The following is a 26,157-nucleotide window of genomic DNA, read 5'->3' on the forward strand; positions in this document are numbered from 1 at the left end:
GATACTATCTATGGTCATTCAATGTGAGATTTATATGGATATCGCGATCTTTAATGCGGCTTTTTGACAGACAACCCAAACAGCACAGACATGGAGCACATCGTATACGATACTATGGCGATTCAATGAGAATGTTATATGAACATCGCGATCTTTGCTTACGTTTTCTGATAAGACAACCCAAACAGTACATACATTGACGATAGCGTACACAATACTGAGCATGTATTTGGTCATGTTGGCCTATACGTAATTAGGTCTGAAAAATTAGCTTGTTTATTTTATCTCATGTAATTAATTCTCTTCCAAAGAAGACCTTATGTCATGTATTATCCAAAGAGGGTAAGACGGCGGACATTATATCTGGGCTAAAGGTTGAAGATGAAATCTGTAACTGTAGCTTTTCGACCTTGTTAGTGAATGTAATATTCCTCTTATTTTGTGCGATAATACATCGCACAGCTTAGTAACCCATGAGGACGGGCAGAATAAGGCGTAATAAAGAAAAGAGAGATGTGCACGCCAACAATAATCAATATTAACATTTTCTGTAAGGACCAAGACCAGGGTTGCACGACAAACATGGTACACAATTAATACCAATCAATTTACACAGCGCGATCTAATTTGTTTTAGTGCGAAGCCATGCAGTGTAACCCTGATTAGTGTTTTTCTCGGTTAAAAATTCCCCCTTCCTTTGTCGTGAAGGGCCACCATTAGCGGAGACTGCTGCGAACTGTTAGTGCGGCCCGGCCCGCAGCCGAACAATAGTCAAGGTCGGTGGCCGGCGGCAAAAAACCGGGCCCGGGGTGAACAGGACGAGGGTCCCAGCGGGGCTCGAACTCGCGGCGTCGCGGCGAGACAAAGCTTCCGCCCACCATCTTGTCGCGAGGGACCGTAGCCGCCATACTGCCCGCTTGTCTCCACACTCGCATATTCATTCCAGATAACACCCATTGGGGGGGGGGGGACTCGCCCTCGCCTGTCCATGACCTCACCTAACATCCGCATAAATAATGGTGGTGGTAATCTTCGCCTAGTGATTAGTGAAATGGCCCGGATGATTCACAGCCCACCGCCCTCCAGGCTCCGCGAGGGTGCGAGCTAATGAAGGAGGGTGGATCTTGCGGTTCGATACCATTTTTAATCTACGCACATTCAAAATTTGTATCGTACTAGATGTAGTTCAGTATTGAATATGTTGTAAATTTATTCAATGATTTTTTTAAACCCGTCGGAACTATTGTTTCCCTATTTCTTTGCGATTGGAGACAAGTCGACTATAAGGGTACCTCCTATACCGATCTATAAAACTGTTCTGGGTATCGTCGTGTTTTTAAAAATCAGTGCGGAAAGTTCGCATGTGTTTAAGGTGTGGATATCAACACTCCTCTCATTTCCTACTTCATAGTATAACCTATAAAGTGCTGATCAAACTGCGGCGTTGGGTTGCATTTTATAAATTAACTTGTAAAAGGCGAGTAAAAGGCAAAGTTCCTAAAACGCATTAAATTTGCTTCTTGTCGAAGTGGGAATTATCAATTTCAATAGTTATTTCACTATGTCATGTTGACAGTTGACAGTGTGACATTCTGCTTAGCGCCAGATACTCTCGTCCATTATGTGTAGAGGTAAAAGGTGGTAATATGAGCCCTTGTAGGTATTATGAGCCCCCAATATATATCTGGTCATACAGCGCACGCAATCTAGTGGGGATCGATGGAAGCACTGTATTAAGTTCCTGTTTAGGCCGCTTAGAGCCACTCTGGTTCAGTTATTGATGGATAGTTGGTGGTTGCAACAGGTGTTCGTATTTTCTTCAACTAAGAAACTTTAAAAAGGTACTTTTTAGCCATTAATTATGATTACTATTCGATTGCCAGTAACTCTAATAGGCTAAGTAATCTAATAGAGTAGGTTTTAAGCTTTGATTTATTGCGTGGGTGATAAATAATTCAGACAGTAACAAAGATAGATTATGGATGAAGGAATTCATATGGCGATGTCGGTAATATGAGCCCCCTTTCTGTGCCTGTTATATGAGCCCCATCTTTAAGGGGCTCATATTACATGCACTACAACTTGTGTTCCTACTTTTATTGTTTCAGATGCCACGAAAGAGTTTAAGGCAAGGCACCTAAACCTAAAAGAAAAAATTGGAATACCGATGATATGGTCATGGCAATAATGCGATTAGGAACAAAGAAAAGAAATGGGATTGAAAAAGGCTTCTCAGAAATTTTTCTGTCCCAAGACCGACTCTGCAAAGACTTGCTCGAGGTGACAAGCCACCAGAAGAAGCAGCTGCCACTCGTCTGGGAAGGAAAACTATAATGGGAGACCAGCTGGAAATGGAGCTTGTTGAGTACCTGCTTCAGATGGAGAGCAAGTTTTACGGTCTCACAGACAGATGTTGCAGAATAGCTTACCAACTTTGTGTAAGAAACGGGATAAAAAATCCGTTCAAAAACAGAGGGGTTAGCTGGTAGGGCTTGGTTTCGACCATTTTATGAGGCGGCACAAGGATGTATTATCTGTATTGAAACCTTCAGCAACTTCATTTTCAAGGGCTAAATGGATTCAATTGAAGAGGCAGTAAAACAATTTCTTCGACATCTTAGAAGCTGAGTATAGGAAACACAAATACCCAGCCGACAGAGTTTTCAATGTCGACGAGACAGGGATGATCTGTGGTACAGAGTTAAAATTCCCAGAGTGATTGGTTTACGGGGGGTGAAGAGACAAGTGGGAGCTCTTAGCTCAGCTGAAAGAGGCTCTCTTGTGACTGTCATCTGTTGCATGAGCGCAGGGGGCACTTTCATTCCGCCCATGATAATTTTCCCAAGAAAAAACATGACAGATCTGCTTATGAAAGGTGCTCCACCAGGGCGATGGCGATTAGTAGGTGCCACCCTTCAGGGTGGATACAATCAAACCTGTTTACAGTGACTGGCTACGCCATTTTATTGAGAAGACTAAGCCAACAAAAGAAGATCCTGTACTTCTGATCCTAGATGGTTCACAACTCTCACACAAAAAACATAGATATTGTGAATCTTGCGAGGGATAACTTCATATCAAATCATTAGTTTGCCCCCACACACGTCACATAAGCTTACAACGTTAGACAAGTCATTCCTGGGCACACTAAAAACACCAACTTACACCTGTGAACAAATACGCCGGTGGACTATATTCGACATGGCGAAAAACGAGTGGGACCCTATGGACATTTGCAGAGCTTCTAGGGGGGCCAAGCGTACCTAGCTTGCCCAGACAGGGTCGATAGCTGTGAATGGGTTTAAAACAACCGGATTGTATCCATGCAACAGGAATGTCTTCACTGCTGCAGGACTTTGCACCAATCATCTGAAGAGACATTTCGACATGGAAACCTACTGCAAGCAAGAAAGAGAAAGCCGGACACAGCCTCAAATGGCTACACAACTTTGAAACACTCAGAGGAGGACGTCGATGATCCTGAAGAGATTCTATCCAAAGTCTAAGTTAGAGGATAACCCGCCGAGACCGAAAGCCCACCTACAAACCCCATCACATCCACCTTATTTCGACCGTCTTTCACTGAAGACCTAGACCTTGCAGGTCCATCCGGTGAATGTGGAAAACAACAACAATTCGACAACTGCTGTGTCACCAAAGGATATATGGACTGTACCCAAACCTAAGAAAAAAGTTTCAAACAAAGGACCCGGAAAACCGTCAAAAGCTGCTCTGGTCACATCATCACCCCTACAAAAATGCTCTGCTAGAAGCAGCGGAAAAAAAGGAAATTGACTGACGCTAAAAAAGAAGCATCAGAGAAAAGGAAAAAGGAAAAAATCCAGTCTGCAACAAAGACAAAAAAAAACACTGTCAAGTTCTGTTTTAAAACGGAAAATTTTCGGAGACAAGGACTCAGATGAATCGGACTGCTCCGTCAAATTCCGGAGAGTCAGTTTTGGAAATGCCTGATGTGGGAGTTGATAATCCCGGAGATGAGCATACGCCTGTATGTTTTGTGAAGGACTTTACTCAGCCGATCATCGAGGAGAACTGTGGATCCAGTGCATGATGTGTGAAATTGTGGGCACACAATGATTGTGCTGGGGCTGAAAAGATGTGTATGTTTGTGACCTTTTGCAGGTCCATAAATATTTTCTGTTTGTTTACACCTTTTTTACACTGTTAAAGTTTTGTGAAGGAAAACAGGATTTTTTCCGGGACATTTGCCGATCGTTAAGTGAAACAAGAAAACAGTAAAAACACTACGTTTCGAGAATCTGCAATCTGATCTCTTTCTTCAGGTAAAGAAAAACTACCATAATACATAATTACAAAAACTAGGTTAAAATAAACAAAATCTTACTAAAAGCGTTGTGGCACGCCTGAGTGAAGTCGAGAAATCACAACCATACATGTTTGTATGTCAACTTCACTAACACTAAAGACATGCACTTAATAAAAAAACTATAACAAAAACACCAATCATTTAAACTAAACTACGGATATACAGGTCACAATATGTCTTCACTCGTCTACTAACCATCTACGACTGACCAGAGGGGGTAGCCAAATGGTAATCGTGACGGCCGGCTAAAACAAGATGGCGGAAAATTACAAGGGAAGGGGAACAGGAATGGGCCCTTTTCGTTATTATTATTGGTTCATGCGAGATGAACTTCTTATAAAACCATATTGTGACTCCGCATTGGTTTATTGCAAATATCCGATCCGTTTTGATACTTTTTGGTATTCTCTTTAGTTCATTTTTTTAGAATTGGCAACCAAAGCGGCCTAATCTCGACTGATGGTTGACTGATTGGTTGGTCTGCCAATTTAAATGTATGTTGCTCAATTAATTTCCTTTTGAAGAAATGTGGTTCGAACCGTTGTATTTATGTGGGCTTCATCCCAATTCATATGACATGGTCTTCGGACAACAAAATGGTGTGCAATTTTTGACTTTTTCTGTGGAAAACCTTTTCTCGTGTTTTCTTTGTGTTCTTTTATCCTTTATGTTTAGTGGGGGGGGGGTCTTTTTGTCTCGCCCTATGTATTTTCCCTATTGCAGCTACATTTTATACTGTAAACACTGAGTTTTTGGAATAAATAATCCTGTGTGCCATTTTTTGGTTTTGTTTTTACGAGACTTTGTATAACGAGTGTTGTGTGTGTTTTAAAAATTAAACAACGCGGTTCTAATGTTGTACTTTCTACCTACTCTTCTAATTTTCTCCGATAAATCCCGGCACATAAGGGATTGACATAAAACGCACAAATTTATCACAATTCTGTTTTTCTGACTCAGGAATGATTCTTCTGGTTCGTTTGCACTTATTATATTACTAATTGAGGGTATCCATTGCTTCTGAGATCCGATTCAATTTTCTTAAATTCTTCTTTTAGTCCATCTTTATCTGGCGAGCACAAGCTCTTTGCTCTATCAAACAACGGAGTAGGCTACTCCTTCTTTTGACAGATTTTTGATGGTTGGATTGATAATTTAAATATTTTCCTGTGTGTGTTATCTTTCGAAAAACAGTTGTCTTAAGGACATCCCTATCTCTTATTACACACACATCCAAAAAGGGAAGCTTGTTTTGGACTTCACTTCCATTGTGAGGCGGATGAAAGGGGAGTTAATACTATTTATGTGATTCAAAAAGTTATTTAATTCAATGTCTCCATGAGGAAAAAAATAACAAAGGTTTTCATCCACATACCTCCACCAAATCTTCGGTTTGAACTGAGCTGAAGCCCAAAGCATTTTCGCTCGAATTCCTCCATAAAGATATTGGCGAACGAAAATAGGAGACAGTGGAGAACCCATTGCCAATCCCCTCATCTTGACGGTTAAAAATTTTTTTTACCTCTTCTAACTTCAAAATAATTGCATTGAGTGCATAGTTCTAACACAGTTCCATAATTACTGGCACGGGAAGTTTAGTTCTATCCTTTAATGTTTGGTCTTCTTTGAGACGTGATTTAATCATTCCGAGAGTTTCTGGGAACTGGTACATTTGTAAATAGGAATTTCGACATCAAAACTATACCAGTTTGTCAGTTTCAGTCAACTTTAGGGATTTTGACCTTCTCTACGAAATCCCTGGAATTTTTGATGTTGAAAGAGTCAGTTTTTCCTTACCAATGGTGTTAGATGTCCAAGAGGACTTTAGACCAATTCCCTGCAAGGTGAATCACGAGAACTAAATGATGGGCCGGAGAGGGGATGGTAGGTTTGATTGGATTTTGGGAAGGCCATACATATGGGGGATTTTGGGAGTGGTGAGGAGTTAATTTAGATCTAAATTTATCTGAACAAAATTCTTTATGTTTTCTTTAAGGTGTTTGCTACTTTGCGTTCAAATTGAATCAGTCGGGTCTTTATTTAAAACTGTATATTTGCCAGTATTTAAAGTTTCCGCAATCTTTTCTTTATTACGCTACTGAGTCAAGTACCACAGTAGCGTTGCCTTTGTCGGCAGGGTAGTATTTTGACCGTGTCATCTTTCCCAAGGATCGACCTGCGCCTTTTTCTCCTCTATGTCAAAATTGGGTTTTGTGGGAGGAATTTTTTTTGAGTAAAAGACTGGCCTCGCGCGGAAGCGGTCACCTGTTCCTCAGGTACTGTGAAACAGCCGACTCAATTCCAGTTACGAAATCCAGTGCCTTTACCGTTTTTTGTGCCACAGAAAAAAGTTTAAACCCTTGGATAATACTGATATTTCGCTTCATCAGGATTTTCGAAGAGAGATTGATTACGTTTTTATTATTTGCATCCGTATTCACGTTGCCATCCTTAGGCAAATCACATTTCTTAGGCCTAATTTTTTCCAGTTTGGAGATTTTCTTTTTCTTATCTGTTTCAGAAATTTTTATACATCTATTTTGGATGCTTTCGAGAATGTTGTTGTATTCTGTACCGATCAGTGTTTTTAATTCAGTTTTTTACACTCTAATACTATTTTGGAGGAGGTATAGTTATTTTTCACGATGATGATATGCAATTCTTTCTTTAAGTAAAGATTTAGAAGCAGAGAAGACAAAATTTTACTGGCTTTCCTAGCTATGAAAAGGCGATGTTTGTAGAGTTAACCCTATAGGCATAAGGTCTTCGAACCTGTACATTTATGCAAGAAAGTTAAATGATTAATGTGTTAGTTAATTTAAGATGCAAGCTCCTCAAGGTCTGTTGGATTTTGTTTACTGGTTCCGGGTCCGTACCGAGAAGAATCAATTCTTTGTTTGAAGGTTATTTTTGACGATGGAAGGATTGTGAAGGAAAACAGGATTTTTCCGGACATTTGCCATCGTTCAAGTGAAACAAGGGGAAAACAGTAACACTACGGACGTTTCGAGATCTGCAATCTGATCTCTTCTTCAGGTAAAGAACTAACCTAATACATAATTACAAAAAACTAGGTTAAAATAAACAAATCTTACTTACTAAAGCGTTGTGGCACGCCTGAGTCAGGAATCACATAACCTACATGTTGAATGTCAACTTCACTAACACTAAAGGACATGCACTTAATAAAAAAAAAAAACTATACAAAACACAATCTTTAAACTAAACTACGGAATACAGGTCAACAATATGTCTTCACTCGTCTACTAACCATCTACGACTGACCAGAGATGGCAAATGTCCGGGAAAAATCCTGTTTCCTTCACAATCCTTTCCATCGTCAAAAATAACCTTCAAACAAAGAGTTAAAGTTTTGTAATTAATAAAATAACAATTTTCATATATGGATATTTTTTGGATATGACTGTCATTTTTAAAACATCGCTTTTCCAATGGTATTTACTTTAGGGGCTCATAATACCAGCACAGAAATTTTTTTTAACAATACGTCTTGTTTTGATTTTTTATTTTTTTATTTCACTTTATGTTTAATTAATTGGACTGCATTATTTATAAATATATTCACCAAATGTTCTAGTTGAAGTCCAACACAAATTAATTTGGTAAAAATAAAAAAATAAAAATTATTATTTACAAAAAAGAAAGTAGGGGCTCATATTACCACCTTTACCTCTAGTAGTGTCGAAACAACTGTTCAAGTTAGTTTAACACATCTAATTTATAATTCTTAATTTCGGCATATGTACATATCTGAACATATAATGTTAATCTCTTGACGCCCACAGCTATTTTACTGTACAAATCAATATTCACGCTCCTGCACGTAACGGCCACACGCGCCAAACTCCCTCTAAGTAGCAGCGCGCGCTACCTAGCGGCTCCTGTAGGAACTACGTGTGCAGCGCTCCTATTAGAAGAACTGCCCTCTGAATTAGTTCCGTGTCCGGTCCATTTTAAATTTATACACATTTGAATGTTTTATATTGACGTATAAAACCATATAAATAAACATTTCTTTTAAAAAGATGTAACTATTATTATTTTTTTAAAGTTTACTTTTGTGTATATTTATACAACATAAAATTACTACTATAAAAAAACGAAAATTACATTTTGTTCGTTTATTCTGACTCATTGCTAATGCACATTAGGTAACAAATCTAGGTTATGATAAGACAACACACAAAGAAAAACTTGATCACGAATAAAATATGACAAAATATGTTGCACCTAGATTTTGGTTCTAGGGTCAGATTTTAATTAGCCTAACCACGTAAGAGGCTAATTAATCTGTTCATTTAAGTTTAAAATATTAGATGATAAATTAAATCGATAACACGTAAATTACTCAATGGCAAGTAAAACATCGTTAAGAAGTACAGTACGACTTGTAAAAAGTCGCTTCTGAAAAACAGCCAAGTAAATTGCTAACGTATACCTTGTAAAGATGTAACTATATAAATTCTTGTACACAGTGAGAATATTAGCTAAGACAAATTTTGAGTTTTTAGAAAAGACGAACGCCATTTAGACTCAACACTTCATTATGGAAAAGCCGTTTGGGAGTCTTGTGATATAATCGGTTCGAATCAGCAATGGCATTTCACAATATTGTTAAATAAATGGAAATTAGTAATTTTTGAAAAACATCGATTTCTTTAAAAATGTTCTCTGTGTGGGAAGACACTATGAACAATAAGACGTAACTTATTAAAAAAAATATTATTATACCAAAGGACTTCGTTACCGTATATAAACGCATCTGAACTTGCAAATCTCCGTAAACATATCTGTACTGTAGATAAATTCTTCATATAAATTAATAAATGTATTGATTTTCTTCTTGAAACCATACACTCAAAGGAAAATAGTAAGTTAAAAGTGTCGAGTGTTGGATGATGCAGTTACAAAGAAAAGTTTAGGATAATGAGTGCAGTGAAATAATACAACATAGAGTTTGCCAACTATGGTTGAGCATTCATACTCAGGCTACGTGGTAATTTACATTTCTGTCCTCTATGGTCCAGTTTGTGATGACGAGGAATTTTAGAAAAACATGCAGGATTATGAGTCTCTATGAGAACGTGATATTATATGGCGGACGTTCTATTAAACCACTGAGTTGAAGGCGATGCGCATACTTTATTGAATTCGAAATAAAAGACCCAGTAAAAACAGTGTTCAGTGGGTTGGCTTCCATTTCTGTATAATTATAGGCACCATGGACATGGGTGTTGGTGAGCGATACCGCGATTGGTTGGACGAGTGCGGAGGGACCGAAGCTCGCGTTGTGATTCGTCAGTTCCAGTTTTGGTCTACTGCGCATGCTGGCTCTGGTGGAGAGAAAGCGCAGGTCGAGTCGCCATATTAGTTTTCGTGTTATGAGTGTTTCTCCTTTTGGGTTGGAGTTTCGCGTTGTTGTGCCCTGTTGGTTGTTTCAGTGAGTGTTTATTTTTTATACTTTTTGCTTGTCTATTGAGTTCGCACTTCATTTAGATTATTATAAGTGCATATGGAGTTGTAGTTTTATTCTGTTTAAGACACCCATTGTGTTCATAACTTCGCTAAAGGTAAGCTCAGTCTAACCGTGGCATTCATAACCTCAACCTCCAGCTTGAACGGCGTTTCCTTTGTAGACCTTGCATTAAATCTCATTATTCCACGTTACATTTCTTTTATAACTCATACAATTTATTTTTCTGTAAAAAATAGTGTATTATTTTTCATTTGCCACAAAATCTTTTGTTCTTCATAGTTAGAAAATATTTTTATGTAAACATAACCTCAAATTTTTTTGTTTTCAAATGTTATTAATATTCCCGGTAAAAATATTATAGGATTTCTGGTCTAATATTTTCAGATTAAATTAATTGAAAATTTATAATCGTACTCATTATATTTACGCATATAATGCGTAATAATTCTTTTACATTTGCTTCAAAATTGTTATAAATTTAATTTTTTATATTAGTTTATCAAATATTTGCTACTAGAAGTGTCCATTCATAGTGGTATTTAGTACAAAAATATGAGTAAAATGTATTGTAAATGATACAATGTTGTTATATATAGTAATATATTTCTTATTTTAATAATTCCCGCAGCGAAATTATTAAAATCGTAGTAGGCCTAGATTTGGGGTGCAGTATAAGTGACCATCACAATCAAATCAGCGTACCAAATTATCAATTGGAAATATTTAAACTATCAATGCCAAAAAACATTATTATTATTATGCTTAAATTTGCAGTTAATTATTGCCAGCTAGCTCTTTTTAAAGTATTCAATAACATGTTGTTCCAAATTAATTAAAAGTAAAATCATATATATGGTATTTGAGTAATGGTCGCAAGTACAATGGCGATGTACATGTGTTATTTGTATCACAAGCTGTCAGACATGTTATCCTTCAAAGTAACTAAATGATACTCTGTTTTGTTTGTTAGATTTTATAAATAGGCTACGCATAGCATACGTAGTTTTTTATTTATCATTAAATTATTACTTTTCTAGTTATAAAAACAGCTGAACTATACTGTAATTCAAAATACATATAACTTAATTCAGTTTGACATTTTGGTATGTAGTTTTGATAATCATAAATATCGATTTAGTTGTGGTGGTGGCCACTTATTATACTTCAGCTCTGAATGGACCTACCTCAATATAAAAATAAAAATCCTAACTGTTAACAAAATTGAATTAAAAATAACTGAACGTATACACTGAGCTTTTAATAAATACAATTAAAACCAAATTTTTACAAATTAAAGCAATAACACCCTCCGTATATATAATTTCTGAGTTCAATAGGTACCACTAAAACAAAGCATGTTTTTTTTTTGTCACACCAATCTATTCAATGAATGTCAACTAATGTGTAACAATATTGATATACATGCAGGTGATAATGGTATAAACAATTACTGATGACTATAAAACTATATTTATAAATAAAATTACCAGTTGGCTTTATGAGATGTACATTTCAACAAGAATAAGGAAACAAAATTGTATTAAAAAAGTGGGTGCAAGTGATATAAGAAATGTTGAAGGATTAACAGTCTCAGAGATAATTAATTTTTAAAACTTAAATGCTTTGTTTAAAGTTTGTTATTGGCAACGGTTAACAAACTGAAATAGGATAATAGGATAATGTTAGATATCAACTTGAAGAAGAGATCAGATTGCAAATCTTGAAATGTAATGTTAATGATCTCTTGCATCACTGAATGATAGCAAATGTTCAGGGAGAAAATCCAGTTTCCTTCCATCGTCAAAAACTAACAACAATGAATAGCAGGGTGTTAGGGTGTTGCACATTCACCATCGTTATATGTTAGAATATAACACTACATTTCGAGCATGTAACTGACCGGTAGACCAACAGCATGAAGTCCAAACTGGAGGGAATGAGCCCGAGGGTGTTCCATCTTCGCTAGTGTAGGTGTGGCATGTTTGTGCTCTTGGTAACTGTGCGGGTGTAAAAGTGCATGAGGTATAACATTGTTACAATTCTCATTGTTATATTTTTCACTATTTAATCATTAAGATTTCAAAAAGCGAGAATATATCTTAGTAAGAATTTATACATATTTTGGTATGTGTGTCTTTAATTTACAATTATTCTAGGCTATGGTATCTTTTTAACTAAGCTTTTTTTGAATGTAATTTAATCAAATACCATCTAATTTAAATAAGCACTTTTGGGAATAAATTGAGGCAGGCTACAGTGATTACAAATTTAACTATTCATGAACAGCAAAAAATCTATTGAAATCATTAACTAATGTGCCATGATAGTGCCAACTCTACTGCAGGCTTCTAACAGCAGTTACATTTTGATAGCGCCAACTCTACTGTAGGCTTCTAACAGCAGTTTCATTTTGATAGCGCCAACTCTACTGTAGGCTTCTAACAGCAGTTTCATTTTGATAGCGCCAACTCTACTGTAGGCTTCTAACAGCAGTTTCATTTTGATAGCGCCAACTCTACTGCAGGCTTCTAACAGCAGTTTTATTGTGACAGTACCAACTCTACTGCAGGCTTCTAACAGCAGTTTCATTATGATAGTGCCATTATAAAGTTCATCATTTTTATTAATAATAAAAATAGGAAACATATATGGTATTCTATTATAACACTAAATATTGATTTTCCACATTTAGTTCATTCACTGTCTATAAAAATATCCAGCCAGGTAGTCTTCTAAATGTAGATATTAAACCTGAGTAAAGTGAGTGTATTTTGTCTTTTTGCATTTGAATAGTGCCTTGTTTTCATCTTTGTCAACCATCTTCGTTATCTCAATACATATATACCATTTTGCTATTTTTGCTCTAAATTAAATCTTGCTCCATACCATGAAAATGTCATTTGAATGATTTTTAAACATATTCTCAAATGTAACAAGTGACTAATCGAGTAAGTGATTATAAAATTAAATTTTTGTCTGTGACGAAATGTGCGTTCTATTAGACAGTTTCTGTGGTTTTATTCAGAACTACAGTCTAATAAGATTTAGCTAATCAAGAATCTAGTCAAGAAATCTATTATGTGGTTAGAAAAGAAGAGTTAATGAAAATATGTATCAAGATATATCATTTGAAAATAAAAATATTTGCATTTTAATAAAATAATATCAAACTAATCATGATATCAGAGGTTAAAAAAGTTTGGATATTACTTTACAATGTTTTGATTAAGACTCCAAATTTGAAGCAAGTCAAATTAGATTAAATAAATACGTTTTGTGACATCAATGACCCTTCATAGGGAATAGACATTAAAAAGACTGAAAAAAACTTAAACACAAACATAGGGCCAAGTGGCTGTTCTGATGAGACGCACCACAATTAGAGATTTTGGTTTGAAACACACCATATCACTCTGTACATACAAGTTTAGCTTGCAGAAAATAGCAAAACTAAATAAATTCAAGATAATACAATTTAAATAATTATGTTTTGAAATCAAGGTTCCCTAAAAATATGGTTTTTACAAGTTGAAAATATTTGTTGTTGCAAGAACTATAATTTTTAGTTTTTTGTATTCCTTAACCGACTTTTCAATTTCACTGGTTGAAACATGTTTTCTAACATCAATTCTGACCTAAAAACTGATGAAAATGAACTTTAGCATAGCAATGTAATCACACAATGTAGTGTATAAACTTAATGTCTCAATTTTACGAGTTAAAAAAAAGTTAATTTCCTCAATCTTGGGCGTAATGTAAAATAATTTGACATTGTTTTAGCCAGAATAATAATAATTGATCAGTTTTACTAAATAATAAAAATAAACATTCATTTTTTTGCTATATTGCTTGTTTTGTGAAAGAAAAGCAGATTTGCTACGAAAACTGCATTAAATGTTGAAATAGAAAGTTGCGTTCCTGAAGCATTAACCATGAAGTTGCGGTTGAGTGAGCTCAGGCATTGCGTTGTAATAAAAAAAGGGGTAGACTTTAATAAACAACCTACACTCGTTTTTTTGTTATAGAATGTTTCAATTGTTTTTATCCAATGAGTAATTCTATATTAATTTATTTGACTTTATTTCAACTCATTAATTAAAATATTGTTTAATGTAAAAAATAAGTAACAAAAAGTAACTAATTTTTGGGGAATTTGATAATTGGCGATGGATATAAAGAAATTTTGTGAGATATCTTATAAGAGTGATGAGATATGTTTCAAGTGGCTTCAAGATGTTGATTTGCCTCCAGGTAAAAACCCATGAGAAGAATCCTTTCCTCTATTTTATAAAAGCGGTTGCTCACTGCTATCGGACAATCTGTAAATATTGTATAGTTTTTCTGATATTTAGGTCTATATCAAAGTTCGTCTTGTTATTTTTAACATGGCTGTTAAATGTATTTAATTAAACAAAATGTTTAATTGTAATTATTGTAGTGTACGATTATCATATAATATTGAAGTTGGATAACATATCGAATTATTCAATAATAACAATCGAATAAATGAGTGTAGGTTGCTTATTGAAGTCTCCCCAAAAAATAGTACAGTTCAGAGTTTATAAGTTGATTGAAGCTATAGTACTACATAGTACTTATAGCTTTGCACACTCTTAAATCTAAGAACTATTCCTTTTGAAATCATGAAAAGAATTATTCTTACAATTAATTAGCTTAACAAAAACCAAGATAAAAGACATTAGTGTGATTGGGCGAGAGATTTTGGCACATTAAAGCAACTGTCAGATATAAACATTTTTTATTTATATTATACAGAAAATCAACATGACAACCGTGTATATTAGAAAAATCATAAATTTTGCCAGCTATTGCTCCAGCTTAAAAAATCGTGATAATTTAATGTTTTTGTTATAGAATTCACTGCTAGACCTACATTATATTTTGAATATTTACTTCCTGTCTTGTATTTCATGCCTCTACGGATATTAGGATAGTTTTTTTAAAGAAATGTTATGTTACGAACCTAAAATTATCCACCGGTAAAATTTTGAGGCATTTTCAAATTAGAAAAGCTAGAAACTTAAAATTTGTTAATGATTGAAAATTAATTTAATTTATGCTTTATTATTGTATAAGACAGGATTATAGAAAAAACAAATAATTTAAAAAATAAACTTTATAACATCCATAAAAAGGATGATGTGTTGTGTTTGTTAGAAGCGATGTAATGTGAGGTTTTGAATGTATTGAGGCAATTACAAGCTATAAGTAGTGAAAAATGTTTGTTTTGACATAAAACCGTCTTAAATTTAAAAGGGCATCATGAATACAACTTATTTTAAATGTTTAATTTTAAATTTGTAGTTTATAAATCAGAAGTGGAAGCTCTTCCTCTTTTATAGGTTCTTTTGTATTTTGAAATTCAAATATTTAAAGCCCTGACTAACTAAAGAAGGGTGCTAAGTATTTACATAAAAATATTTATTCCACTTTGAGTATTTTTTGTTTGATTGCTTAATTTGTATAAGTATACAAGAAGTACGCGGAGCTACATACTGCACTAATCAATATAAGAACATCCAAAAATGTTAATTCAAAGATGTAATTATATTATGAAATAGTAAGTTAGGGCTAACATTGGTTTAGAAGCTCCACAATATGGCAAAATATGCTTCAGGCATTTCTGGGTTGTCTCTTTTTTTAAAGACAAATGTAAAAAACAATTCATTAAAATCAAACTTTTGACATATTATGATACATTAAAAGCTCTTAGAGATAAGATTAATAAAATATTATTATTTCAAATTCCTTCTATTTTGGTTCAGAATAAAAATGACTAGGCAAAAAAAGACATGAAAATATTGTTATTTTAGCAAATTAAAAAGGTTATTTTTAAAAAGTGCAAAACATAATTTAGTAAAAAGTGCTTTAGTTACTTTACAAACACGTAAAAGAAAATGTTCAGATAATTTACAATTAATTGTATTATATAATTTACTCTAGCAGATAGCAAGTTCTTCACATTTCTTCTTCCTTTATCTAGTAGTAGAAATGATAGTAGAGAGAATAGAGTTACAACTATATTTTTTCAAGTTCAAGACTGAGTTGCATAAAATCAGTTTATATCTAAATAAATAATGTTGGGCTGTGGGATAAAAGAGTGGCAGTAGATAAATTAAAGGTTCTAAACAAAACGATGGCTTGAGGAATTGAAGAGTAAAATATTATGCAATTAGCTTTGTAACCTCGGAACCGTTGTGCTTAATTAAACAGTTTTCCAAGCTGAATAATTTAAAGGGCACATTCGGTTCGGAAGGGGAACAGACCAAGTGGATAAAATCAATACTATGCTTTAAACAATCCATGGGACTCTTTGCACAAAGTTTCTCTCCACCAACTAAACAATAGTTGTAAATTACTCCGGTGTGTCCTACTTCTGGAACGGGTTGTGGAAGAAATAAAATAAAAACACTGTTGTTCACCATCAGGTCCGAGTTATCTTTACTTCCTGAAAGAGTGAGTTATAAAAAACATTAGTTGCCTATAAGTTGGTTCCAATCTTATACATAGCCTCCTACTTGTAAAAGGAGTACGGTACAAGCTGACCTTTAATATAATCATTGACTGATTGGCTAGAGAAAGCTTTTGTTCATTCAAGAATGATGAAAATGAAAGGGAAATGAAAATCTATTTTGGGAAATATCACCATTCTATATTATTTATTGTGTTTTGTGAAATTAAATATCGGAACATCAAATAAAAATTATAGGTGGAAACTAACTAACTTAAAAATAAATTATACACAGACACACAGACAATCATACAAACAAGATGCATCATAATAATCTTGTAGAAATGAAGTTTCATGCAAAATTTAAAGTCTATATTGCTGTGTGATACATTTACATTTTTGTGCATTAAATTGGTTTTCATTTAAATGTTTAAATAATAAAAGTCTACACACCAAGTCACTATAGAATGATGCTATTTGGGATAGTTAGGCTACATATTGTGTTAATATCTCACATGTTTGAATCTCTTAAAATGGGTGTATTGAGTTTGTATACAAGTTTATTTATTCTGCTATTTTCTCGCCACCATGGTTACCCATAAGACCAATGTTAAAATATTCGCTAACGCTCAACCAAATCCCATATATGAGTGACATGCACCATCATTGAACTCGTTGTTCTTGTTAGTTTATGTTCCAGATATTATGCAGACAGACGGACAGAAATGAAATTTGTCCAGCACCACGAGTGATATGTTTCGCTAAATCTCAGACAATTGAGCGTCATAACTTTGGTTTTACCGTATTAATTCTGTATTTTCCATTACTCTAAACATTTACTTTATTGTTGTTTATTACAAAAATTATGTTAACCTGTTAAACACGACTATAAATTTTTGTTTAGATTAGAAAAAATACTGCTTTCTATATAGGTAACAGTAAAAAGTCTTCAGTATTTATGAGTGGAAAATAACCCTTTTCCCTTTTATAACCTTGGGAGTAAATTTGGCATGTATTCAAGGATGAAAATAATAATTTACCAATTTTAACATTGTTTTCTTTTGTAAAAGTATTAGAGTCTAAAAGTTACACTAGCAAGATTATTAGCTTTGTTTTCTCTTAGCTAAATTTTAGCATTGTACAGAAACCAACATTGGATAGATAATCCTAAAGTACACTTTGTACATGATACTTGTGTGTTGATTGCATTGCACTTGTTTCCTTCACAAATTTTCCCAATTTGAGAAGTTTTCACGGATGTGCTCATCATCAACTTCATCTTATTCAGTAGATTTCAGGAATTTATTTTTTATTCTTTTATATGCTATATAAACAAATATATAACAATATTCATTAGTTTAGGCTATTGAAAAGTACATAACATAAATGTATTACAGTGTATGAAATATTTAAATTCACTGTTGAAAATACATTTTTTATTCCTTTTATAGGTCTTAATGTATTAAATAAATCTCAGGGTATGTGTTAATTCAGTGAAAAGTAAGCTTAGGCTTACTAGTTATACTATTCAGTAGGCCAGAGTATAAATCGTATTGCATAATAAATAAAGTTACAACTGTAATGGTGTAGCATCAAATATATCTACATATGGTTGGGATGTAATAACTATAGTACCCAGAGTCACCTGTAAATAATAACATGCTTTTGTTTCTTCAAATGAATACATTCATATCTGAGTTAAACATCATAATTAGACAATTAACTCTGTAATAATTGTTTGCTTACCTAATTGGAGAATTATTAGGTGATGAATTGTGAGAGTAAGGGAACTAAAATAACTGGTTATTTTAATCTGTTAGATTGTTATTTTTGCTGCAACCAGTTCAATTAGTCTTAAGACTAACTTTTTACAGAATAATAATTTTAACTGGTTGCACAGAGAAATCCTAATTGAATTTGTTATAAATTGTAATCAGTTATTTATGTTGTACTAGTATTATAGTCAACTATCATAATTCCATACGAAAAGCGTTAATTGTATGAAAAGTTAGATGTAACTAAGATTAATGAAGTAATTTGACTACATAATTAAGATTTCAAATACAGTTGGAATCTTTCAACACAGTTTATTTATTGTCAGAGCAGGGAACCCTCTTCGGTACCAAACTTGTGATCATTTGGTACCCTGGTGTGATATTACCTTATTTGTAACACCCTTATATAATCAGTATTGCATAATGGATGGTTAATTTATATACTGTAATTAAACTTAATAATTGTTTTATAAAGTCCGTTAGTGGTTATGTTTTAATATACTTCCATTTTTTTTTATAAAATGATTCAAAAATGACAAAACCATATTAAATTTAGTTAAAACTGTAAGTGTCCAGTTATCAGTTTAGTTCATGTATTAAATTTTGTAATCTATAATGCAAATTCTCTAGTTGATTTCCAAGCAAAAAGTGTAATTTATGAATAAACTCTGAATCAACACATAACATTTATGATTGGATAGTTATAGATCAATTGGTCATAATTCTACTAATTAATGGGATTTATTTTATTTTATTGAGGTGGGAAACTAAATCACAGACTAAGCCAGTAAATCGGGGTTGAATTAGGATTAGTCATTTATTTATTTGACTAATATAACAGATTTGGCAAAAGATATAACTGAGTGGTTAGTTGGTTATACAGATTGATTGGGTATCCCATTACTATGATAAACAAACTGTGTTGTTTTTAACATTTTACTATTTTGGAATAATAGTTTAGGTTAATGCTACAAGAGTGCAATACTATCTATCCAAAGCCAATATAAGACATAATGGTAAAATAAATAGTATCAAAAGGTATGTTTTTATTATTTTTCACTTTTATTTCTTTATTATCAATGGACATACATCCAATTTTTGCAGTATTGATAGCTGACAGCGATAAATGTGTAATAAATTAAAGTTAAATAATAACTATACAATTCAACAATGGTTGATAACAACAAAATACAAAACTAAGAATTGTCAGCAATAAACATAGCTCATAGTAAAAACCCACATACAATGAGTAAATAAATTAGTAACAAATATCATTCATATAGTATGGGTAACAAAATGGAAATAACAGGAAAACAATTGGATTATTAACAATCAAACCTATTTTTAAAGATTGTAGACCTTTATGTGACACTGAGAATGTAGGGAATCGATTACAATACAATCTAAGACTTGTAATTTTTTCACCAAATAAGTGATGACTTATTCTGTATAAAATCACTCATACATTTTATTTTGACATGATTTATCACATGAGACTGCACTAATTATGTATGAAGATTGTATACAGACTGGAAGCTCTACTATGTTTCTGAACATGTAAAAGGCTGTATTCAAAAGGAACTAATGACTACGTATGTCTGTCTATATTCACAGTGAATTCCTACTGAATAAGTCTTTTCTCTATTCTGTGGACCAGTGTCTACAGTGGACAAGTCTCTGAATGGCTTGATTTTGTTTTTCATTATTTCAATTCGAGGAGTTTTTTAACTGCAGAATTTCTTTTAAACACTGAAAACAAAACACCTACACAATGTGAACATAGTATAGCTGCTTTTTTTTCATTATGGGAATAAATAAATTAGAGTATTCAACTTGAAAATTTTATTAGTTTCACATAAAAATTGTGGTTAAATTTAAAATCTTATTACAATAATGCGATATTTCCATAATCATTTAAGGAATTTTCACTTACACGTTTGAAGTACCTGTAATTTTGACAATTGAAAATGCACAGGACCAATAAAAAATTTGAATGATCCAAGAATCTGATTTGTGCAGACTTGTGACACGTATATAGAGTTGTAAGTGGAACGTAAGGAAAGTTCGAATCATCCAAAGTTTCAAATTTAACAAGATCAAATTTTGCAAGTTCAACTATATTTTAAGGGAGTTTCCATCGTTTTACTCATTTATTCTTAGGGAATATTATATTCCTTTGAGAGGCGTACATTCTTGTGTGTGTAGTGCTTGGTTCCAATGTTTTATGGTGCATGTTAACTAAGGTGTTTGCCGGACTAGGCTGAGAGTCGTGCCAGTATTGTCAGAGGTGATTCTAACCCTCACCTTGGCAACCCTCCCTCCAGCTCGACTACAGTTTTCACCAGCTTCCCGAGGGATTTGGCCCTATTTCATTCCGACCCCAGATTCGCGGCGGCCGAGCCACTCTCACTTATTGCCTTGACTCATCTCTAGCGTAACTTGACTTGGCTCGCCCGACCCCAACCTGTTACTTACGATAATTTCTCTGTGTCCATCATTTAGTGTAAATTGGCGGCTTCTTCTACCAATTACAGCTTAAAGTCTCACTTCCTGAGAGTGGGGTGAAAACTTTCTGTCGCACGTCTTTTCCTTTTATTACAAGTTAAATCTTATATATACATCTACATCTACATTATGTTTTATAGGTAATTTATAAAATACTATTATTGATATGTTTTGCCATATTAGTAGTTTTCAAGCATGATGCATAACAATTATTAAATTAGGATGAAATGAAACAGAATAAATATAACATATGCATCATGCTATACAATGTATTTAGATGTTATAACTAAAATCATGTTATACATTATAAAAGTAGACACTGAATAGTCTGTATTAGCAGATTAGTTGTTCGGATCCTTATGGGTTTTATTGGTACAAAAATCAAAATTAAGTCTGATGAAAAAGAGTTTTTGTACAGGTGTGGTTTGTGCCATTTTTACCACTTAATGAGCTCTCTCTCTGTAAAGGACATAGTTTTATGCTGAAATCATCTTTATGAGCTTCACAAGGACATGATTTTTATATAAAAATTTTGAATTCATACATTGACAAATAAGCTTAAATGACAAGATCCTTAAAAATATGTACATTTCGTTTTGTCTTTTTCTGCATGATTTTAGTTGCATTCGACACAAAACTAAAATGTAACATTTTATGACTTTGAATAAGAATTTGTCTATAAAGATACAATCTTTACTATTCGTGAGGGGAGGAGGGTGTATAAATTGTGACGTTAAAGAAAATCATTGGGATGGGATTTTTAGAACATTGATTTCGGACACTCTCAGAGTTAATTAATTATGACCTCTTTCTAACAAATAATTAACTATGTTTACTGATAGGTTGATTTAATTGCATAATTAGCTGTGAATGGACCAATATGTTTTTCAATGTTCTGAAACTTTTTTATGTGAAAAATTACAACAAAATTTATGGTTTCTGAAAATTAAAATATTGTATTTAAGTATTTACCAACTACTATAATTAATTCCAAATTGGAACAATGTTTACTCAAACTCTACACAAGGAAAATTTATATTTTCATGAAAACCATTTTTGTAATTGAGGGGAATCATAGAAATTTAATATATATTCAACTTTACTGTAAACAAAATTAATTCTCTAACCATCACATTTACCATGTGTTGAGAGAGAAAATGAAAATGTAATGTTCATATCCACCCATCTCTAGATGAAGCCGTAAACATTTTACAATGTGATGTCCATGCAAGCCAATACATAACAATTCTCGCAGCAGTCCCTTCATATATTACTGTGATCATAATAATAACATTGAAGGTAACTTATATTTTATTCATTTAAATATGTGAAATGTGTCAGTCTTCACGAATATGCATTAAATTTGCGATATGAATTTAATCGTTAAATCTTTTGGTAATCGTGACTTAAAATAAACCCTAAATTTACAGCAAAAATCATATTTTGTCAAACTTGTATACCTCGCACACAGCATCAGGAAGCAAACAATAAGTATAAAATAAATGTCTGAACGTGATATCTTGTACTAAATCCCACACACAATCTTGAGAGTAGAATTTATTAATATAAATTCTTGTAAAATGATCAACTCATCTCTTCAATCTTGATTCAATTCTGAAGTATATGTTTCAACTGAATAGGAGAATAATGTATACATTCCTTAAATATTTTTACATGTGTGAACTTACATAGTAATTTGGAGATGAATTTTCACTATAATGTTAAGTGCTTAAAAAAATAATATAAGGGTTGGAAATTCCCTTCATACAGGAATTTTTATTGTTAAAAATAATATTATTTGTCACCCTCAATGATTTTTAACTGTAGAAAGCCATTAAAATCGATCAATCACAAATTGAGATGCCAATGAGGTAACAAATTTGTATAAGTTATATAATTTAAAACTTATTTATGTAAAAAATATTACACTTAAAAAGATTTGGGTAGTCTGAGACAGTGTTTTTTTATTTATGAATAAATAATGATTGCAAAGTCTATTACAACTAAAATGAAGAGAATTCCTCGTCAGGACCAAGCTATAGCTATATAGCTCGGTATAATTGATACATGCAGATATAAATTGCATATTGAGCTGTTTCATGCAAAGTTTACAATGTCAAAAACATCTTATTCCACTCACTTTGATTCAATTCTGAAGTATATGTTTTCAACTGAATAGGAGAATAACGTATACATTCCTTAAATATTTTTTACATGTGTGAACTTACATAGTAATTTGGAGATGAATTTTCACTATAATGTTAAGTGCTTAAAAAAATAATATAAGGGTTGGAAATTCCCTTCATACAGGAATTTTTATTGTTAAAAATAATATTATTTGTCACCCTCAATGATTTTTAACTGTAGAAAGCCATTAAAATCGATCAATCACAAATTGAGATGCCAATGAGGTAACAAATTTGTATAAGTTATATAATTTAAAACTTATTTATGTAAAAAATATTACACTTAAAAAGATTTGGGTAGTCTGAGACAGTGTTTTTTTATTTATGAATAAATAATGATTGCAAAGTCTATTACAACTAAAATGAAGAGAATTCCTCGTCAGGACCAAGCTATAGCTATATAGCTCGGTATAATTGATACATGCAGATATAAATTGCATATTGAGCTGTTTCATGCAAAGTTTACAATGTCAAAAACATCTTATTCCACTCACTTTGATTCAATTCTGAAGTATATGTTTCAACTGAATAGGAGAATAACGTATACATTCCTTAAATATTTTTACATGTGTGAACTTACATAGTAATTTGGAGATGAATTTTCACTATAATGTTAAGTGCTTAAAAAAATAATATAAGGGTTGGAAATTCCCTTCATACAGGAATTTTTATTGTTAAAAATAATATTATTTGTCACCCTCAATGATTTTTAACTGTAGAAAGCCATTAAAATCGATCAATCACAAATTGAGATACCAATGAGGTAACAAATTTGTATAAGTTATATAATTTAAAACTTATTTATGTAAAAAAGATTTGGGTAGTCTGAGACAGTGTTTTTTTATTTATGAATAAATAATGATTGCAAAGTCTATTACAACTAAAATGAAGAGAATTCCTCGTCAGGACCAAGCTATAGCTATATAGCTCGGTATAATTTATATATGCAGATATAAATTGCATATTGAGCTGTTTCATGCAAAGTTTACAATGTCAAAAACATCTAATTCCACTCACTTTGATTCAATTCTGAAGTATATGTTTCAACTGAATAGGAGAATAACGTATACATTCCTTAAATATTTTTACATGTGTGAACTTACATAGTAATTTGGAGATGAATTTTCACTATAATGTTAATTTAAGGGTTGGAAATTCCCTTCATACAGGAATTTTTATTGTTAAAAATAATATTATTTGTCACCCTCAATGATTTTTAACTGTAGAAAGCCATTAAAATCGATCAATCACAAATTGAGATACCAATGAGGTAACAAATTTGTATAAGTTATATAATTTAAAACTTATTTATGTAAAAAAGATTTGGGTAGTCTGAGACAGTGTTTTTTTTTTATTTATGAATAAATAATGATTGCAAAGTCTATTACAACTAAAATGAAGAGAATTCCTCGTCAGGACCAAGCTATAGCTATATAGCTCGGTATAATTGATACATGCAGATATAAATTGCATATTGAGCTGTTTCATGCAAAGTTTAAAATGTCAAAAACATCTTATTCCACTCACTTTTACGTATTCTTTCTATGAACAAACTTTTTCGAACGTGAATGATTTACGTCAGACTATTATACCATAGGATAGCATTGAATCAATTCATAATGTCTTAACTTATTTTATAACAACAATAACTATGTACCTTCGTCAAACAGTTCAAACTATAGTCACACACTACTATGTAGTCTCGACTTGTTATGTTATTATAACCATTTTATAATATTAGCAATCTTTTGATTTCCTTTATTTAATTATTAACCAGGTTAATCTGCACTGGACAGAGATACCTATTATAAAATGTCTGTTACTTCTGGAATCGTGTCAAATAGAACACACTTCCTGTTAACTATAATTCTGTTCAAAATTGATTATTATTATATTCTCTTCACAGATTAATTAACTTATTTGTTATAAATTAAAAATTTATTATCAAAGGGACTGTCCCAGTTAAAATTCCAACCATGGATTGTCCTAAAACACTTAAAATTGTTAGTGAAATATTACATAGAACAAATTTTTTATTATATATTTTATATGATTAAATACTAATTACAATTTTACAGCACAGTTGAGACTTTGTACTTGTAGCAATCTAGTAAAAGCGCTTAACACAATTACACAATTCAGTAAAAACATAAATTTAGAGTAAATTGTTACTTTTACCATCTACTGACACTCTACTGGATCTCTCAACCTTCAATTGAAGATTATAGTAATTCTTTACAATTAGTTTATCAAATTAAATGTCTTTAATATTGAAATATATTTCAAAGTGAACGTTGTTAACATTTGAGACGAAAACAGGTGTCAGAAAGACGAAATGGCCAAACAATGAAGCTAATTTAATAATGAAATTCTCTGTCCCTATCTACTATTGTAATAGCCTACTGTATGGATCAACTTCACGTCTGTTCGATTGAAATATATTACAAAGTGGACGTTTTTAATAGCATTTCATATGATTTGTGGTTTGGATAAACGAAATAATCTAAAACTTCTAACTACTTAAAAAAATATTAAATGTGTCAAAGACATCCCCTGTATTTGTAGTATTACAGGTATGAAAAAGTTTAATTTAGGCACTACCTTGAAGAAGGATGTTTTTTTCTTTTTTCCGCCAGAAGTGTGGTGCACCGATGGACCAGGGGCGTTTCTGATTGGTATTTTCTCTACCACATATCTTCCGTGATCAGTTCAGATCACGCAAGCGCTCATAAAGGTTACCATTAATTTGTGGCTGCAGTTCAGTAAGCGGCCACCACCACAATTGAACAGACTACCAAATTATTCATTATAAATACTTGAACTACCGAATACATAAACGTTCTAATTATAGCTGTTTACAGTTAATTATCGCCAGCTCTTGTTCGTGTATTGAATCAATATTGTTCCAAAATTAATCCAAAGAAAGTAAAATGTATGTTTGATCGAGTAATTGCCGCAAGTACAATGGCGATTTACATGCGTTTGTAATTTATGTCTAAAGCTATCAGACACGTTATCCTTCAAAATAAAAAAAAGTGACTAAATGATCAATTGTTTTATTTATTACATTTTATAAATAACGCATAGGCTATCCCATATAATTTTTGATTCATCATTGAATTATTATATATTTTAGATATAAAAATAATTGAACTACACTATAATTTGAAATACCTACCTTTAATTCGGTTCGAAATTTCGACATTTTGGTTTTGGTAGACATGCATAAGGATGATTCAATTGTAATGGTGGCCGCTTATTATAATGCAACCCTCTGAAACATTTGAGATCAGATCATCAAGAATTTATTTGTTTCGCGCTAAATACGATCTCAAGGGACTTTTTTTGTTCCTCGTTATCAGTGCAGGCTGCCA

General features: G+C 32.6%; 1 protein-coding gene across 10 annotated transcripts in view; it reads left to right on the forward strand.

Moving 5' to 3' along the window:
- LOC124360869 (polyhomeotic-proximal chromatin protein-like) overlaps nt 1-26,157 on the forward strand; it is a 186,110-nt gene that overhangs the window by 108,401 nt on the left and 51,552 nt on the right. For 7 of the 10 annotated variants that reach the window (XM_046814831.1, XM_046814839.1, XM_046814836.1 and 4 more), the window contains exon 1: nt 9,693-9,809. The exons of 2 other annotated variants lie outside the window; for them this stretch is intronic. The gene's annotated coding sequence lies outside the window, so the exon portion shown is untranslated. One more of the 10 variants, XM_046814832.1, reaches the window with a different exon arrangement.

Source organism: Homalodisca vitripennis, chromosome 4 (assembly GCF_021130785.1).
Source record: "Homalodisca vitripennis isolate AUS2020 chromosome 4, UT_GWSS_2.1, whole genome shotgun sequence".
Taxonomy (NCBI): domain Eukaryota; kingdom Metazoa; phylum Arthropoda; class Insecta; order Hemiptera; family Cicadellidae; genus Homalodisca; species Homalodisca vitripennis.